At 39.0% G+C, this 18,756-nt stretch overlaps 1 protein-coding gene across 1 annotated transcript in view; it reads left to right on the forward strand.

Annotated features, from left to right (window-relative positions):
- MOSMO (modulator of smoothened) overlaps positions 1 to 18,756 on the forward strand; it is a 31,736-nt gene that overhangs the window by 1,945 nt on the left and 11,035 nt on the right. The gene's annotated exons all lie outside the window — the stretch shown is intronic.

An 18,756-nucleotide genomic window follows, 5' to 3' on the forward strand; every position in this document is an offset into this window, starting at 1 on the left:
GTTTTTTTTCCTGAAATATTACACCTAGAAATCATTAATTCGTAGTTACTTGATGGATGATTATTTAAGAATCATCTGACATTTCTGTCTTGTACTCCTTTTAGAGGTGCAAATAACAGTTTTAATTTTAATTAGGCTGGCAAGCATGAAATCTGTATGGATTTTTTTAAAGGACTTCACTAGTCAAATAATGTTTTGACAGACCTAAGCCTTTTTTTTTTTTTTTTCCCTATTTTGAAGCCAAATTATTTGATAAAATCATAAAGGAGAGCTAACTGTCATCCTTCCTTAATGACTCTTTTTGTTGATTTGTATTGATAGAGGATTCGATAGACTCTATCAGACTTCTGGTTAAAAGCAATATAAACTTACATTTGTCATACCTTAGACCTAAAACGAGCCTTTTGCTCAGACTGTAAAGAAAGGAAGTGTGAGGATGCCCGTTGAATCAAGGACTTCCTGTAGCAAACACTGTAGTATTGCATTGTGAGATAAATGCTTTTATGAGTGCCATTCATTACCCGGAGACTGCAGTGGAGAAGCGTGGCACGGGAGGACACAGCCCTGATGCTAAATCCTGTCCCGGCTGCTGGTGAGATTCAGGCACTCTCAGCAGACGACCGTACTTGGACCACATTCAAGCCATCCAACTTCCGTATGTGCCACTAAGAAGTAGGGTTTTTTGAAGCATCCTGCTCTCAGCTGGTGAAAGAACCTGTTTAGTGAAAGAAAACACTTCTTTGCTTTACCTCTTGTGTTTTTAGGGTCATCTCCCGTGGGAATTTTTCTAGATTCTGCTTCTACAAGTCAGCCTAGTACCAAGGAGAAAGGAGAGTAATACTGTTTCTCTGCTTGGCTGCTGTCCTTGGGGTTCTGAAAGGCAGCGTGGAACAGCCTGCTTTTCTCAATACTGCAGCTGTTTGAGAATTACATAGAGCAGAGGTCTTGGCAAACCTGGGAAGGCAGCACTGCATTGGCTCATTCAGAGCTGTTTACAGCCATTAAGGTTGGGAACCTGGGTTTACGTTTCAGGGAAAAAAAATGAAATCTGTTCTGATTTGAATGCTAAACAATATGTACATCTTAGTCCTGACATAACGATGATTTTCTGCTACATTGGATAGCAAAATAAATCAGTGGCTTTAATGCTTTTCTGAAAAATCTAGATTGTTTTAATTTTTTTTGTTGTTGTTTAAAAGGAGCTTATGTTCTGAGGAAATTGATATAGGGGGAGGGCTGATTAGTCTCCTAAGTCTTGCTCTTAAAGATAAGTTTTAGTAATTTGAAAAATGTTGGCTATAAAAATTCCTCTCTAGCACTGTAATTAAGAGCAAAGGATTTCAACTGAAATCATTGAAGGTTTCAGATGCTTATCTGTCTTTAGGTCAGAGGAACTACACTTTTGTGGACATGGGTCCAAGTCTCCATTGGGTGCTTTTTCTTTGTGTAGTTTTGTAAGACTTGTTCATTAACTTGGTTTCAGGTATTTCATGCACCTTCAAGATTATAAAGGAAAGATGGAATTCAAATGGATTTTTCTTTCAGAGAGTTCTCAGTGAGGTTTTGTTATTCATGCTGTGCAAGTACAGAATACTGATAACTCCAATCTGGAGACCAGTGGCTTCTCAGTATTCTTGCACTGACATCCTTTTCTTATCAAACTAGTATTCTATGTGAGAAATAGGGACAGAGTTGGCTTTAATTTAAGCCAATGCCTAAGCTCCCACTGATTTCAGTAGTAATGAACTTTGTTCCTGTATCTCTACATTGCTTTTGTGATGAACTATAAAAGCTGATAATTTTGTCTCTATATGTTCCTTTTTTATGTGGGAGGGTCTTTAATGATTTTGGTATTTTGTCTTCAGTAGGGGGGATAGAAGTTGCTCTAACTTCAGCTCAACCCTTTTGTAGGGAGAAGGGTATGAATAGTATGAACAGTTGAAATTAGACATGTTAAAAGCTGTACATGGGGGGGGCGTTGACAAATTTCAAAAGCTTTTAGGGTAGGTCAGATAATTCAAGAGGATAATTTAATCAAATAAAATCCCCCTTCAGAAAGCTAAGCTATCAGTTTGTTTATGTGACTTAGTCATCCTTTCCTATGTAGCATGATTGTTCATTTGATTCCAATTTACAGAACAACGTGTACCTTTTTTTATAGCAGTCATTAAGTTAATATGGATGTCAGAATTTAAGGCTGCTCAACTCTGACGGGTAACTTCTAAAGCAAGTATTTATCACATCTTCTTATGTTGATACATCTATCACAACGGGAGACACAGTATAATGTTATGGCCAGGCCACTCGGCGTATGCACGACAGTGCTGACTTGGGTAATGTTAGCGTTCAGCAGAGCTTCCAATTCCATCTTGAATCTGTGACCTAAGCGTCAAGGTCACTTACGTTAGAAACTACATTTTTCATTTAAACTACCTTCTGTAACCATGCTGTGCAGTAACCGTCTGATGGTAAATCATAAATCTACAACATGCTGCTCATTTTGTCTGTTTTGTTTACAAATGCTGCCTTTACATGTATCTTCCGAAGTATTATGTGTAGTTCTTGATTTTGCATACTCAGCTGCTTTTTTATTTGTGAAATATGATTCCAGATTAGATGGTATCTATGGACGTATGGAAGAGCAAGCTAGAACCAGCAGGCCATTCCTCCTGAGGCAGTTAACTCCCTGCTCCTGTGAAATAAGTCATATAGTACTAAGTGGCTAATTACTGCTGTTCAGTATTACTCCTCTGCATGTGATAGCTCTTCTTGAGGAATTTTGCTCTGCAGTTGCAACAGGATTTGGAGCTTTATTGGGATCAGCTTAATGAATTATCACAGGTGATGCAACCAAGCAGTGATTCCCAGCTCCTGCTGAGCTTGAGAACATATTACCACTGAAATATTTTTCTCTACTAGGAGCATTGACTATATAAACTCAAGACCACATGAAGGTACCTGAATGAACCAGTATATCTAAATAGAGTAGAACAAATAGAATAAACTAAATAAGGCATCAGCAACTTGAAAGAGGCTGTAAACTTGACTTCCGGCTAGCACTGTCATTCTAAATACAGTTGACTGCTCAAAAAGTAGTGATATGTAAAAATCAGTATGGCATATTACCACTTCTGGGCTTTAGGAGTTATGCTGAGAAACTGTTAATGCACAGGGCTCCTCTGTGGTAGAATTCATGGTATAGAGCAATCATTGTGCTGTTCGCTGAAGCAGATAGTGTTTTGTTTTGTTTCTTTGATGTATGGATAGTTGGCTTTTCAAAGACTGTTGGAAAAAGGGTTCTGGTGATCATTTGCTAAGCACCTTGCAATATACTCAAAATACAGTATGCTTCTCCCAGTTCTTCTCAGTAGAGAATGATGGGAAGCAATTCTACAAAATTACTCTTTCCTAATGTTTTTTGTACTGTATGATGTGGTGACTGTGACAGGAAAATTTCTTTGCCCTTTCATGAACCTGTTTGGATTGCCTGCTGAGAATACAACCCCCCACCCCTCCAAAAAAAATTAAAAAAAAAACCAACAAACAACCCACTCCACTGATGATACAGAGAAAGAAGAGTTATGTGCTGTCATGCTCTAGAAAGAAGCAACTGCTGGAAAGCAATCTGTAAAGCCATCCGAACATCAGAGTGTTAAAATTAGATTCTGGAATATAATTTCTAGGAAAACACTTTCCTTTTAGTAGATGCCCCCAAGTGTGGGAGCAAGGAGGGAAAGGTGGTGCTTTGTGGTATGTTACTGATCTGGACAATGAGGGGATTAGGACCTGCGCTAAGATGCAGGCACTAACAGTAGTTGCATCTTAGAGATGTTGCCAGTGCCTTAAAGACAATACAAAACTCAAATAAGATCTAGTAAGGACTGCCAGGGAATCTAAACCCCATATAATCTGAATAATCTTAACAAGAGCAGCCCATTAATAGGTGTGCCTGGACTTGGATAAATTGACAAAGACAATGCTATTGACAAAAAAAAAAATAATTGACAAAGACAATGCTATCTTTAAAATTACCATTTCCATTCCACTTCATGACTGTAGATGTCTTTCAAGTGAATGTAAAACTCTTACCAAGCAGAGTGTTTGAATTGTGCCTGGGTTCTGTAATCAACCAGGCCTTCAGGCACAAGGAAAATTAATAGTAAGGCATTGTTGTAATGAATTAATTTTGTGCTTGCTCAACCACTCAACATTGAAACATATGGAACTATTTTATGTGTAGGAAGAATCTCATGAAAGAGAGCTGTGTCAGCCTGGTTACTTGAGCCTGCCAGAGCAGAGATGAGAGAGCCGATTGTTTTTGGCCATAGAGGAACTGATGTTGTACATCTGCTTTTTAACAAACACAAATTAATACTGCTTCTGTTAGGTGACCATTTTGTTTTCTCTTTAGTGTGTGAAGCTACAAAACTGTTAGTTTGTCTTCCACCAACTCCTGTTGAATTCTTCATTCTCTAATTAGTGTTAAAGAATTAGGTAAGAAGTACCTGATTATAGAGGACAGATCTGGGAGCCAGTAACTTGTATTTACCTTTCAAATCTAGCATCTGGCGTGACTGACTGTGGATGTTGGAAAGTTATTGTGGCAGTACCTCAGTTTCTTCCTCTGTAAAACAGAGGTGGTACTTTAGCGCAGAAATTCTGTTAGTGTTAGCAGCAAAGCTTTAACTGGATTTTTGTTTAAACTTTTCTTTCCTATCACAAACAGGAAAAAAAATCTAAGAATACCAGGTATTACATTAATCTTTTCTGATAGTTGTTTTTGCTAAGGTACTTGAGTTTCAGGTATTTGGAATAACTTTCTTCTTTAAAGTATTTACTTCACAGCAGTATGTACAGTCACTGTAGAGCGAAATTATATTCAGTATATGCAGATACAGATTTGTTTTCTGTCTTGTGCTTTACTCAAGAAGAATTTAGTTGTAAATTTGCTTTATAGATGGTATAAACTGGGAGGGGTGCCTTGCTGAGGCTTCAGCTTTGTGGCTTCAGGAACTCTCTGAGTTTCACTAATAGTGATGATTTTGTAAATCAGCTTAGAGCTGATCTTAGGCGTATGTATTACATTTGTTGCCGCAGTATGACACTGAGATTAACAAAAGAATGACTTAAATATATGAGTCTTAAAAGTAAAGATTCAATAGTATGTATTGCAAAACAAAGATTTAAAACTATCTGAAATAAAAAAAAAAAGAATCCTGTTAATGATGGAGGCTTATTAAAAACATTTGTATTGTTTAGTTTCCAGTCAGCACTTACATGTCAGCAGCATTATGTAAACTCCATTTGTGCTTTTGCCAAAGCAAAGGAGATGAGTAGGTCAAAAAGTTTGACCTACTTCTTTTTTTTATAGGTATCTCACAACAGCTCAACTTTTTCCCAATTATTTTTTGCTAGCCTTGAAACAAAGTAGAGAGCACTAACGCTTCTTGTCTGCTGCAGTATGTAGGAATTTTGTCTTACGTAGGAGTTCTTCACCTAGTTCTTGAATTCTTTTCCAGCAATGGTTGATACCTGTGTATTTCAGAAGAAGGTAACTCATGGGCGAGGAGGAATATTGACCTTTGAAGAGGTTAAATGCTGCTATTAATTTTAAAATCAAATACAAAAAGGTGTTTGTAGTATGGAACAAATGCAATGTGGAGGTTGGTTTTAGGTCTTGTACAAAGTAATTTGGGAAAATTATAAATTATTACAGATTTATAGTTTATACAATTTAAAATGTAAAAATCAATTTCTTATTGCACAATTATAGTTGTTACTGTGTTTCACAGTACCTAGAAATTTAGTCATTAACAGAGGTTTGGGGGTTTTTATCTATTGATTAATTTAATTTATGGAGCACTATATGCAGGAAAAAAGTTCCATGGTGATTTTGCAGCAATCCCCTTATGCGTGCTCCAGCTGCTTTGCTCAATCTCACTTTTCTTTCCGAAGTCTCTGACTGATGGAGATACACACAGATCTGAAAAACTGGAGATATGGCCAAGAAGAGGATCTGTGCAGGGTACGTGTCTGTTCTAAGGAGAGGGGATACAAGCTAAAGCATTTGACTGGCAAAGAAAGCACTTATATTGGCCTCATTCCATATGAATCTGTATGGAGTGAACAGTCATAGGTTATATACTTTCTCAAGGTGAAGCTCTTAGTTTCTTCCTTTTATATCATATTTGATTTCCTATTTGATCTATTGCCTTGTATATGTTTTTTAGATTTTGTAAATAGAGTTGATGACAAGAGTTTGGTCTCTTGGGTATCTTAGGAAACATAATCTGATTGTGATGGTTTGTCTGTGGGATGAGTTAGTCAAGTGTGAAACACTAGCTGCTAAGAGTTAGAGGCTCAAAATTCCACAGAGTATATAGAGTCTAGTTCCTCTCTTTGAGCAAAACATACTCTGTCTCTTATGTCTGAGTCCTTGGGATGAACTAAAACGTTCCCTCGTGAAGGCATCAAAAGCCTCCCAGGGATTTACTGCAATATCAGAGGCCAGCATTTCCTATCCACGCAGTGTAGGGTGGTGAGCAACAGTTGGCTGCCACCCAAGAGCCTCATGGTGGCTGAAGTTCTGTGCCATAAATTAGAAAGCACTTTGGGATTATTAAGGATGACAGTCTCTCAAGGTGTAATGATTAATAACCCGCTTACATGTTTAAATATTTGTCCAGTTGAAGATGGTTCATATTAGGCCTTGAACTTGACCATGAGCAATTCTTTGTGCAGTTGCTTGGACACTGCATTAGTAGGGCTGAGCTGTCTGCACTTGGTACATCCAAGAATTTAATGATCAAATGACAGTGTTCATAGGCAGTAAAGTCTAATAGTTTACTTTTATAGTGCTCATCATTGAGCCACCTTCCCAGTTTATAGGGTTGCAGTTCTTATTCCTGGGTTTCCTGTTCTCTTGCTGGTCATTGCCCAAGTTCTTGCCTTGTTTCCACTTCTTTTGCTGTGACTGCTATTGGCAGCAATGCAATTTAATTGTCTCCGAAGGAACAGGTATGGGATTGGAATAAGGTGGAATGGGACAACTGATAGTTCATTGTGCCCCAGAACTGCTTTGCTGTGAATACTTCAAAAGAGCTGCTTTGCATCTAGATTCTTTCTACGCTCCTCAAACTGATGGCATATATACTAATGTTATTAAAATATCTCAGTGAAATTGCTTGCTTTCTGCAATAAAATCTTCATATGCATCTGAAATGAGAGAGATCCTGACTTCCATGATAGGCAGGGAAAATGTACAAGTAAGGGGGAATGGTTTTATCTGTAACTTCATCAGTATGAGCTTAATGTGTCAGATATACACAACATTTAATTGTAATGTCTTTAGACCAAAGCAAAGTGAAGAAAACTGTAGGAGGTTGTCATGGACCTCAAGTTCCCTGAAGGTTGACTTTTGTGTAGAGGGCAACTTGTTTAACTTGAAAATTTGCTCTGATGTTTAGTCTTCTCTGTACAAAATAGAGATACAAATTGCAGTATAAAGAGGTATTTTTTCTTAAGCATAGACAGCAACCAACAGGATTCCCACAGTCAGCAGAAGCATCAGCTCCAGAACTGCCACAGTGGAAGATTCTGATCTCCTTTACTGTAGAGGAGAGAATGCACTGCATCTTCTGTGCCGGTTGATGTGAGGAGTGTTGTAGGTGTTGCGTGCTGTGGGGGAAGAGGAGTCACAAGGGTGAAGAACCCCCCCCCCCCCCCCCCCCAAGTTGAATTCTGTTGTGAAACGAATCATGCACCTGAATTCATGTTTTAATGCTGTAGTTCTCCATTGTAGAAACTTGTGTGGGAAGAAGCATGTTTCACTGTTTTTTGAACCCACACTAAATTAAATTTAAAAACTATGCAACAAGATTGTACAGGAAACCTGAAAAGATTGAATGGCCAAGAATTTCTAATGTGGTCTCATAAATTCTTTCAGTGGAATATTATTGGGTCACTCAGCAATTACAAGAAGCACGCTGAAGCTTAATAAATGAAAAATGGTGAAATAGAGCAAAGGCCAGGAGTAGTAGTTGCTGTTTCACAAACAGAAGTCTGTTGACTTATGCCCCATGTAATCTGAAGTAAATGCTCTCTGTAAGTATATGTTCAGTAAGATGAAGTTGGTGATAGACAGAGCATTTCTTGGCTGTTTATATTGAATCTAAAATTAGAGAGAATTCTGTTTCAGAATGTCAGTATAACAACTGTATAAACATATGTTAACAGATATTCTTTGGAGCACTATATAACATCTGATTGCTTTTTAAGAATAGCCTCACTTGTTCAGAAAGGTCTGAGCCTTGCTGTTATGATAAAGTCCTATTTTATTTCAGTAAAGCACAAATTTAACTGTTCAGGAGGGGTCTGTCTTCTCTTATTCTAGCCAGAAAAGTCTGCAGACTCCTGGAGTCTGTTTTTGTAGATACTGATTTGTGATGAGGGAGAAAGTGTTACCACCACACAGACACCACCTGTTAATTGCCTAAATAATTCAGGCTTAAATTATGCAGGCTTCTAAAACAAGGACTTGCCCTAGCAAAAGGGATAAGAAAATACAACTTCAGGATAAATGCTGCATATGCTCCCTGCCTTCCTATTCATCATTGCTTTTAATGCTTTTATTGTGATGGGAACAACAAATAAATGCCTGAATTTGAGAATTACTACTGCAGAAGAAGGTTGTTGGTTTTTTTGGTTGCGTGTGTGTTTTTTTATTTACAAATTTGCCTGAGAAGTTAAAGCTACCTCTTATACTCGGGGGGGGGGGGGGGGCTTAAAATGTTAATCACCCAGAAAACTAGTGCTGGCTGTCCCTGAGGACAGACTGTATGTAGTTAAGCTATATGTCAGTCTTTCAGCACCTGAAGTGTTACTTCCAGAGAATAAATTCTTTGTTGGCCCTGTACCTAATCCCTCTGTAAAGTGCAGTTTAACCTGTATTGCCAGTTGTTACAAGCATGTCATACACAGATTTGGCAACAGTTAAAAAGTGCCTTTAGGAATAAAAACTAAGGTTAGGTTTTATTCCGCTTGTAATAGTACTCTAGTTGCAATTAAATGTGTCTTGGGACATTTAGGTGCCGTTCTTCAGTTAACCAAGGTGCCTTATGAATAAAGCAAGTCTAGCAGACAGAGATAGGGTCTTTTATATCCCATGTTAGTAGAGTGGGGGGAACTTGGGTGTCCAAGAAGGGTCTTGAAAGACCAGACGTGTGCTTAATCTTTCCAATTATTCTAGTTGTTCTATAATAGAAGGTATTGCTTCTACCTGCAAGCTTCCTTTGTTACGTCCTCATTACTACAAATACAATCCTGCCATCAGTTATGTGATTTAAAGAAATTGCCACCAGATTGGTAGTACATTTTATTTGCTTTTTCAATATTTTGTTCTTTATTTAGCAAGGTCTGTTGTGCTTTCTGGCAATCTGGGCCTAAAATTTGCTCTCAGCAGTGGGCCAGGAGACAGGCTCAGCCGTAAGAAAGCATTCAAGCTTGTAAAGTATATTTAGGCTGAGTGTTTGCAGGGCAGACACCTAAAATTTGCAAATATGTTTCTAACCATATAAACGCCAAAAGGCATTTCAACACTTGTCTCTTCACCTTTATACCACTGGGTGATTCATAAAGTGGTGGAAGAGCCAGATCGGTGGGTGTCCTTGGAGCATGTCTGACAAAGGCTGAGATCAGTGCAAAACACAACAGTTACGGCTGACGGGGGGAGATGATCCTTACTCCTCCTGAATTTCATTTGGTAAAATGCACAAGCAAACTTGAGGGCAGGGCCAGAACTTGAATTTTTTTCCCTGCCCTTGAATGCCCTTGTCACTAGGCCAGAGAAATTGCTTTAGACTGTAACACAAAAAGGTTGACAAATATTTCATCTCCATGAATAGAGAGAGAACAATAGGACACTTTATTTGGTGTGACTTGGGGGGGGGGTTGGTGTATCTGTCCTGATCTGCTTGGACATCTAATAAGTTTGAAACTCAACTGACTTGGTGGAAGGGTGCTTTTGTAGTTATGCTGGAGTTAAAAATGGAGAGCTCTGAAGTCCAGTTATTGCCAGCCTGTGAAAGGCCACCTTATAAGACACCTGTGTGGAAGGTGATCCACTAAACTGTGAAGATCCAGAATTTCTGTGTTCTTACTGGTTATGTTGTCTTTGTACCAGGCGGCAAACAGTGGTGCTGCCATTACTGACCCATCCTGGCCACCTTATGTCACTGGCTCCTATAGATGATGGCCAGCCTTGAAGAGCCTGTAGATCAACCATATGATCGTGAAGTGATTAGTAGACCGTTTCTGAGAAGGTTGGAGTAGGGTTGTGTGTATTGGGTGTGTACTAAGGTTGTGCATTGGGTGGAGAGGTATCATTTTACAGCTCTGTCTGAAGCCAAATATAACTCTGTTAAAAAGAACACAAGCTCATCAGATGTTAAATGGCAGAACAGCTGTAGGTGTCATAGCTTCTGGCTTTCAACTGAACATATGGCATAAAACTGGTGTAGCTGACTAGAAAAAAATCACTTTTAAATATTGACACTGCCTTTGATCTTTCTTTTTTTAGCCAGTGAATTTTGTCAACTTTGAGTAGCTCTGTTTTGGTTGGGGGGGGAAATGGAAATAACTATGGTTTTTTTGTTTGTTTTTGAAACTAAATAAAACATTAAGTTTTATTCTTTTTAAAAAAAATTCTCTCATATTTTTTCCAGGCCCTTGCACTTCAGAAACTGTAAAGGTTCTAGCCAGTGACAACACTATCCTATTGTGCAAATGCTTGTAGTGTCAGAAAATAAACAACCTGAAGGATGCAACTTATTAGAGATCCTGTTTGCCAGCATTTAATTAATGCTGTCTTTTGAAGCAGGGAAGAATACCTTCAGCATGGGTAGATTTCTTGGCGCTTGGTACGTGAGAACACACAGCCTTTGTTAGGTCCTCAGGAGAGCTGTTCCTGTATTGTTGCCGGAGGACAGCTTTTTCAGTGTGTGGTGGTCCATCTCTTCGGGGGGGGGTGGGGGGGGAAGTCAAAACAAAACCCAAACATTAAAAAGCCCTACTCCAATACACAAGCAGCATGGGATTGAAACTTGTATGTTGGAATTCAGAAATAAACTTGCTTTTTATTGCTCCAAATATCTGCAGTTTAAACATCACTTACAACTTGTATATCGTAATGATTGTCATCTGTAGTAATAAATTTTCTAATACATGTAAGTCATAAGGATCTTTCCCAATATATGGCCCGGATGTTTTTTTTCTCTTTCAGGGTGGAAGGAGGGAGGGAGAAGACTCTGTTTTTTGTGGAGGGGAGATTTGGTTTGAATTAGGCATGATACAAACACTGAATTGAAAACTTTTGAGAAAACTCAGGCACCAGATGGTCTTCAGCAGCAAGGCAAGCTTTTCTGCTAATATACCACAAGTCTTTTAACGTTGAGTTTAGACTTTAAAAATGAGAATTGTGCTGTTTAAAAGCCAGTAAGCTTTGGAGTTGTAAAGACTGCCAAAAATGTTACCTAATAAATTAAATTCTGTGGACATTAGATTGTTAAATAGAATGCAGTTGGTAGGTTCCCCATAGCTAGCATAGGATGTTACCTCATCAGCTGTTGCCAGTGTGAGTATTTTTAAGAAAGTCACTTAGTTCCTGAAACAAGAAAACATCCATTATATCTCTAGAGCAAGAAGGATTGTGCATTTCAAAGTCTGTTTGAAAGGAAGCGTTCTGATTTCAGAGAAGGGGATAAATGGAGTAGAAGAGACACAGCAGCTTATATAATAACATGCCCTATCTTGCATTATTGACTTGAATTGCTCTTAAAAGATGCACACTAGATATAGTAAAGACTGCAAGTGAATCTAGGTCTTTATTAAAACTGACCCTTTTACATTGCATAAATACTTCTTAGGTGTTTGAGGTTTGTACCTATAAATATCCAGGGGGCACATGAATTGATCTTGCATCTAGCCTGCTTCAAAGTGAGAAACTCCAAAGGTTTTCTTCCAGGGTTACAATACCTATTAGATTATTTGAGAGACAAATCGGACTGAATGCCAAAACCATAAGATCTGGCATACAAAGGACAGGAAAGAGAATTCATAATCCCTTTGTTCTGAACTCCTCTGTGTTCTTGTGCCTTTGCAGTTAATCCTCTGTTATTCTTTTAAGCCTTTCTCTAGATCATCCTTTAAATTCATAAATCTTATTTTATTAAGTCTGGACTTGGTTGCCTCGTAATCTACTGGCTGAACAACATACTGGAACATCCGCAGTAAAAGAATCAATCTGTCATGCCACATCCTGAATACTGTACTTGCATGGCAACCTCGAAGTTATTTTAGCAGCCTAAGTGCTAAAGAGCATCTATTCAAACTACTCTCATCCCTCACAAGAGAAGTAATTATTTATGCAAGAACAGTAACAGATATGGTACTCTCATACGTGATTGGAAATGGGCAGTTGATCCTGTCTTATATTTTGACCCTTTTTTATATTTATTTTGGTAAATCCAGTTATTATGTTGTCCTACAATAAGCAAAAAAAGTAGAGGAAAAGGTGTTTGACTTGTTTATAGTTACTTAGCAGCAGTTAATTATGTGTATGTGCTATTTTACAAAATGCTCTGATGTGACGTTGGCTTGAGGCTGTAAACATTTTTAAATTGCTTTAATGGGTCAATGGCTGAAAATTTAAATGAGGACTAACTACGTTTCCTTTTACAAGGCTATAAGTCTGAGCAGTTGTAGGTAGAAAAAAATTCTACGAGCTAGCTATGCCTGTGGGCATCATTCAGTGGGACCTTACATACAGAGACCCTATGATGCTGTTTAACTATTATAACATGGACCATGCCTTTTAGAATCAAGAGGTCTTCCCCAGTGTTGTTAATCCTTTTTTCCTACCTGGTTTTGAAGTGCTTTGCAAACCAGCAGGATACTGTATCTTTTTCCTCTTCACACCAGAGGTGGTGCATATCCTGCAAAAGCATAGCTTTTTCCCTAGCCTTCTGTGCTCCTTACTCTAAGCATGAATATCTCCTCATAAGAGAGGGTAATAGGGCCTGATTTCTGATGGTTTTACACTGAAATAAGTAGAACTAACTATATGCACCCTGGAGTACCTCCCATGCAATGGTAGAGAAGGATCAGCAGTGTCAATTCACTGGATTTGGGGAGAGTACTCTGTTTCCAAGGAACTAATCCCTGGAATATAAAATTAACACATTTTCCCCGAAACAAAATACATATGAATAAACCTAAATAACTGATTTTTTCTTCCTCCTTTGTATAGTAACATCACTTAAAGTGCCCGTTGCAGGAAAATAAATTGCATATGTAAGGCTGGGAAACATCTCACTTAAACTGCCAAATTCCTTGGATGACTACAAAAAATTTTCTTCTTGGAAGTACCTCCTCCTTGTTTGCTGTTACGGGTAGTTGCATTGGAACTAATCTTACCGTGCTCTGTTTGTTCCTCTCAGGAATTCCTCGGCTATGCTTCGCTCACTTTGAAAGCGGTCTTCTGTCAGAGAGGCTTGGTTGCAGGCAAGGAGCAGCAGACATGTTAAAGGCAAGGTGGTGGAAGTCAACTTGATGGTTATCCTTAACACTGGTACAGGGAAACAGTCTGCCATGACCAAAACACTGCGTTCTTTTTAGACCTTTAAAGCTTCCACTTGGGTTGGGTAGCAAGCTATAGCTGCACACTAGACAGCTGCAGGTTCTTCCTTCTCTTAGATGGACCTAGCCCTTTTTCCATTCAAGTTTATTAATTGGATAGAACTTTGAAACTTTCCAAGAGCAACTTCATTTCCTCCTGTCCTTGTCTGTGGCCCAGTAAGAGTTACAGGGAATGGCTTAACAGAGCTGCCCTATTTTACATGTCGTTCTCTTGCATGCGACTGTTACCTAACCAACAGCAATGAATGTTTTAGTGTGCCCAAATAACATAGCTCCATGTAATGTACTATGCTCATTACTAAAACATAAAACTTATTGGTGTCCTTGCTATATTGGCAGTGCTCTAAGATTTATGTCACCAGCACCTCACTAGGAACCCTGTAAACTGTACTCTTCCCTTAGCAAAGATGGTTTAACAAGTCCACAGTACACTAAAGAAAAGTGTCTTATTTGAGCAGAAATTGTCTGGCAGTCACAACTGGGCTTTCTAGCAGAGCCATGCCGTCTTATCAGGACAGCAAGGGAAGGATGGCAGGCAGGCTGTGTGGGAGCCATTGGATGTTTTAACCTCCACATTAGGCATATTGGCACATAATATTTATTTAATTTTAATAGTAAACATTTTGCTAAGGATGTGGTTGATACGTGGAAGGCAGAAGCGAGGAAGCTGTTGTCAAGGAATGGAAAGGGTTGCAGATGCATTTAAACCCAAGGAATAGCATTTCCTCTAAAATGAGAGGAAAGAGTAAAGACATTTTCAGCTGCAGACAGTAGGGGAGGACAGAGGAGGAGCAGGTACCCCAAGCTGTGTGATCAAGAGCAGTTCTGAGGATTTGTGGTTTGTATGTTCGTGTGACAGCGTAGCTGCTGGGCTCTTAACACCTTCTAGCGTTTGAGCCCCATCTCATCCTTCATCGTGCGTTACCGTACTAGTTGTTTCTTATGCTATGGTAACCTCTTCACGGCAGTGGCACCTCTCTGGTTGTTCATCTGGCACACCTGATCCTGTGTGTTCTGGCAGTCAAATAATAGATGAACAGTGAACATCTGAACAGCCCTTGTTATGCTACTGTTTTCCAGCTGTGGTATTGCTGTGCCACTTTTAATAATTCAGAAGTGATGGAGAGGTGGGGGAGTGGAAGGGCTGCAGCAGTCTTTGTTTCTCTCTGTAGCATGTGATTCCTCCTTGGTGGCTCTGTAGTTGCCACGGAAACAAGGAGAGGGATGGCAACAGCACCGGGGCTGGAGTGGGACTTGTGGGGTGGGTTGGTGGCAGCTGCACGTCTGCACAAAGGGGAGAAATGAGGGCTGGCCTTTCTTTGGGTTGGTGCCTTTTCCCCTCTTTCCCTCAATGGTTTTGTGAAACTTAATTGTTACACAGGTGATGCTCCCAAATGTTGGTGCATTTGTTAAAGAGCCTTTTTATTACTGATTCTAGTTTTTATGCATTGTCAGAAAGTGAGCATTACTGGTGTTCTGGAGGACTTGAGTGAGGTAATATAGGACTATGATCATGAAATCTTTCACTGGTATAAACTGGAGTCCTGGTTATAGTCAGACTGTCACTACTGGAAGATGGTTTAATGTGTTTGAAATGCACGGCCACTTTAGGGAATAGATTTACTGGAAGAGACTAAAGATGACTTCACTGACATTTGCTCAGTGCAGCATTCTTTGTTTTGATGAAGGCTGAATCTCTTTTTTAATAATTAGAATATATATCCTAATCTCCTCTCGCAGTAGCTGTACTGACCTGCATAATGCCAATCTCAGAAGCTGTGGAGGGAGAGACATACAAGAGAAAGGGAGCAGTCCACTGCACCTCCTGGTTGTCGTCGTAGCTGCTGATGGCTGTGCCGTGCTGGCGTTGGGAGGTGGAGGACAGGGAGGCATGATTGTTCCACTGCACATGTTTTAGAGCTACATCCATCTTTAAAATGCCTAATCTACTAGTATTAGCTGTGCTGTTTGTTTTATACCTGTGTTAGGTGCTTAATTTTTGGCAGTCGTGCTGGAATTACTCTGAGGGAACAACTGAAGACCTCTTTTACCTAGGGGCCAGAGTGGAACTAGGTGACTGGCTGGAGATAGACTGTTGGGCTGTTCTCTAACTACAGGTAGAAGGACACTGATTTAGTATCTCTGTCCTTCCTTTCAACGATAGACTAGATACGGTTAAACAAGATTTTCTGTAACAAGTTAGTTTGTTGACAGCTGCCTGGCAACTGTTTGCTTGATTGCTTTAGAATCAGACCAACACAGTAAAATGTCATGTAAACCCACTCTTTTGAATTTTGTGGCAAATAAATACTCTTTTTCCACACCAGAGACTTCTTTTGAAGTCTGAATTCAACAGATCTGTCACTATGGTAGGAAGCTATGAGGTTTAATTTCCTTCTGCTCGGTTTATGTACACAAGTGAGGTATCCCTGTACAGTGAACTTAAACTTGAACTTCAGCTAAATTTATGAGCACATAATGAGGTTGTTTCTCCTAGTTACCTTTGGGAAACCTTTAGAAATAGTTGACAGACCTTCTCTTGCCCTCCATTTGCTTCCCTAGAGTCTTCAGACTCCAGGTTCAGAACCTTGAATACAGAGCGTTATCTACTTCAAATCTGTAGTCCATGAAGCAGAGTTAAGTGAAAATACTAAGTATGTGCTAGCAAAAGCTTAACCATGAAATAAAGTTCAGTATTTTTTTCCTCCAGAACATCAGATTCTGAAATCTAATTGCTGATGCTTTAAAACTCTGATTAAAAAAAAAAAAAAAGAGCGGAACAACACATTTGGGCACCAGAAGTGATGTTTAGGAAACCCTGCTCTAAGCAGTTTCTTGCAACCATCCTTATGTCTTCAAAAGGCATGCTACCCTGATATTCACGATTCAGAGAGTTTTGTTCTCTCTCCCCTCCCCATTTTCAGTTGGGGGTTTGTTGGGGGTTTTTCTGAGAAAATCAGCCTTTGGAGAAATAGATGTTGACAGAAAAAAAAACCTGCACTGAAAAATAGTAGTTCAAGATGGAGTTCTTTTCTGTTTCCTCTAGATACGGCACGGCTGGGCTTAGCTTTGGTCCTCTCTGAATCTGACATGTTAAATGTGCTCTTGTTAATTGAAAAATGTCTTCAATGTGAACTGCAAATTTCATCTGAAAAAGATGAGTTAGTTGTCTTTTTCTAAAACATGCTCAGCTATAGCAAGTATTCTTCAGTTTCAGTTAACACGCAAAATGGAAGAGTCCAGCACAGAGGTCATTATCACTGTTGCTTTTGCCCAACTTAAAAATGCACTAAATTGTTGCCTCTGAATTCAGGAAACATCTATTGAATGCCTGATGTCATTTTTATGAAGTCGTTCTGTAGATTAGAACTGCAGTTTAGAAAAAAACTACTTCTACTGTAAGTATAGTAATATTGTTGTTAAATCCTAGCCTTGCAGAGTGATTGGGATTAATTTCCTGTTCTATGATACTGCAGTGAATAGCCTCTTTATCCCCAAACTACAGGAAACTGCTTAGTGTTTTGCATGAGGTTCTGCGATGTGTGTGTGTTTCAAGGAACGTGACTTTTAAAGACACATGCATATCTCCCCTCTGCCCCAGGAGCTGGTGTAAAATGGAAGCATTGCAGGTGATGGAAAAGCAACTGGGAAGCAGTTCATGTAAAACTGTGTACATTACAGCTATGTGAGCTGTGCAAGATTGCTTGTGTAATTCTGACTCAGTTTTGTGTAATCCCGGTGCACAGCAATGGTGTGATTGCTGTGTATTTGCAGTAGAAAATGCCAATTTTGTTGGTCTTGTAAACAACACTTTCTGAAATTATTTTACTTCAGCTTTCAGCTGAAAATTCATCTCAGAATCTTTCAGTTGATGAATAGGTAATTAAAAGGATGTATTTGAATAGGGCTAAAATTGGTAGTCTAAACAAAGGTTACAGGAATGCTTCAACAGAACTGATTCAGTAATGTTTTTGCTCTTGGTTCTTCTCACCCTCTAGGAGTGTATCAGAAGCACCACATTTAATAAAACACGATATTCTGCCTGCTAACCCAGTGGTTCTAAACTCAGAGGCTGATTGTGCTGGTACTTGTTGCTGAGGTGTGAGCAGACAGGATGTGAACACTTGTAAAAATTGGCTCAAGGGTGCTAGGAGGTGCATGCTAGGACTGGTTACCCTTTTGGCTATTGGCTTACTACTTTGTTTCATGCTTTTATGAATTTATTTATTAATTTATTCTCCAAGAAGAAGCCAAAAAGTATGGCAGTTGCTTCTCCTTCCAAAAGGCATGCTAAACCTAAGCTAAACCTAAGTCTTACTGTAATTGTTTCAAGTTGTTCTCTTTTTATTTTAAATTGGTCAACTATAGCAAAATTTACAATAATTTGTGGAGGGAGATGTCGACTCTAACGTTACCCGCTGTTGGGTTTTGCTCCTAATTTAGATAAAGGGCAGTTGTGATTATTTAAGAAAACCGCTCAGAAGAAGGGACAAAAGTGAGAAATATAGGACTTAATTGAGACACTGGAAGAAATGGATTTTAACCTTGCCTGTTAATTTTGAGTTGCAATTTTGCAAATAAAGAAAGCTTCACTATTAAAGCTTACTAAAAGCTTCTTTATGAGTCTCAAAAACACTGACTTGGATATTAAATCAGATTTATTTTTTTTATTTAACGGAAGGTACCTCATTTTGTGTAAAAAAATGTATGGTTCCTATAACAGTCTTGCCCTTTTTCTAGAATCTTTTTGAGAGATGTTTTGCATAGATATCCCAGTTTGTGTGTGTAGTAGCTCTTTGCTGTCAAAAGGGCTGACCAGTCTCTTGCATAGAGGGACTCTTTAAAAGTTAATGTCAAGAAATGTTGATGGGGTTCTTTTAACAAATGTTCTTAAAGTCTTTGTATGAATCAAATGCAGTTTCTGCTGCAAGACTTTGAGGATTAAAGCTGTATTTACAGACAAGGGGGAAAAGGCATTAGACAATTAAAGGCATTTTAGGGGGCTGCAATTCATTTTGTTAGGTTATAGGAGTATTGCATCTTGCACAGATGAGGGAGTGATTC

The sequence above is a fragment of the Falco naumanni genome, chromosome 4 (assembly GCF_017639655.2).
Source record: "Falco naumanni isolate bFalNau1 chromosome 4, bFalNau1.pat, whole genome shotgun sequence".
NCBI lineage: Eukaryota > Metazoa > Chordata > Aves > Falconiformes > Falconidae > Falco > Falco naumanni.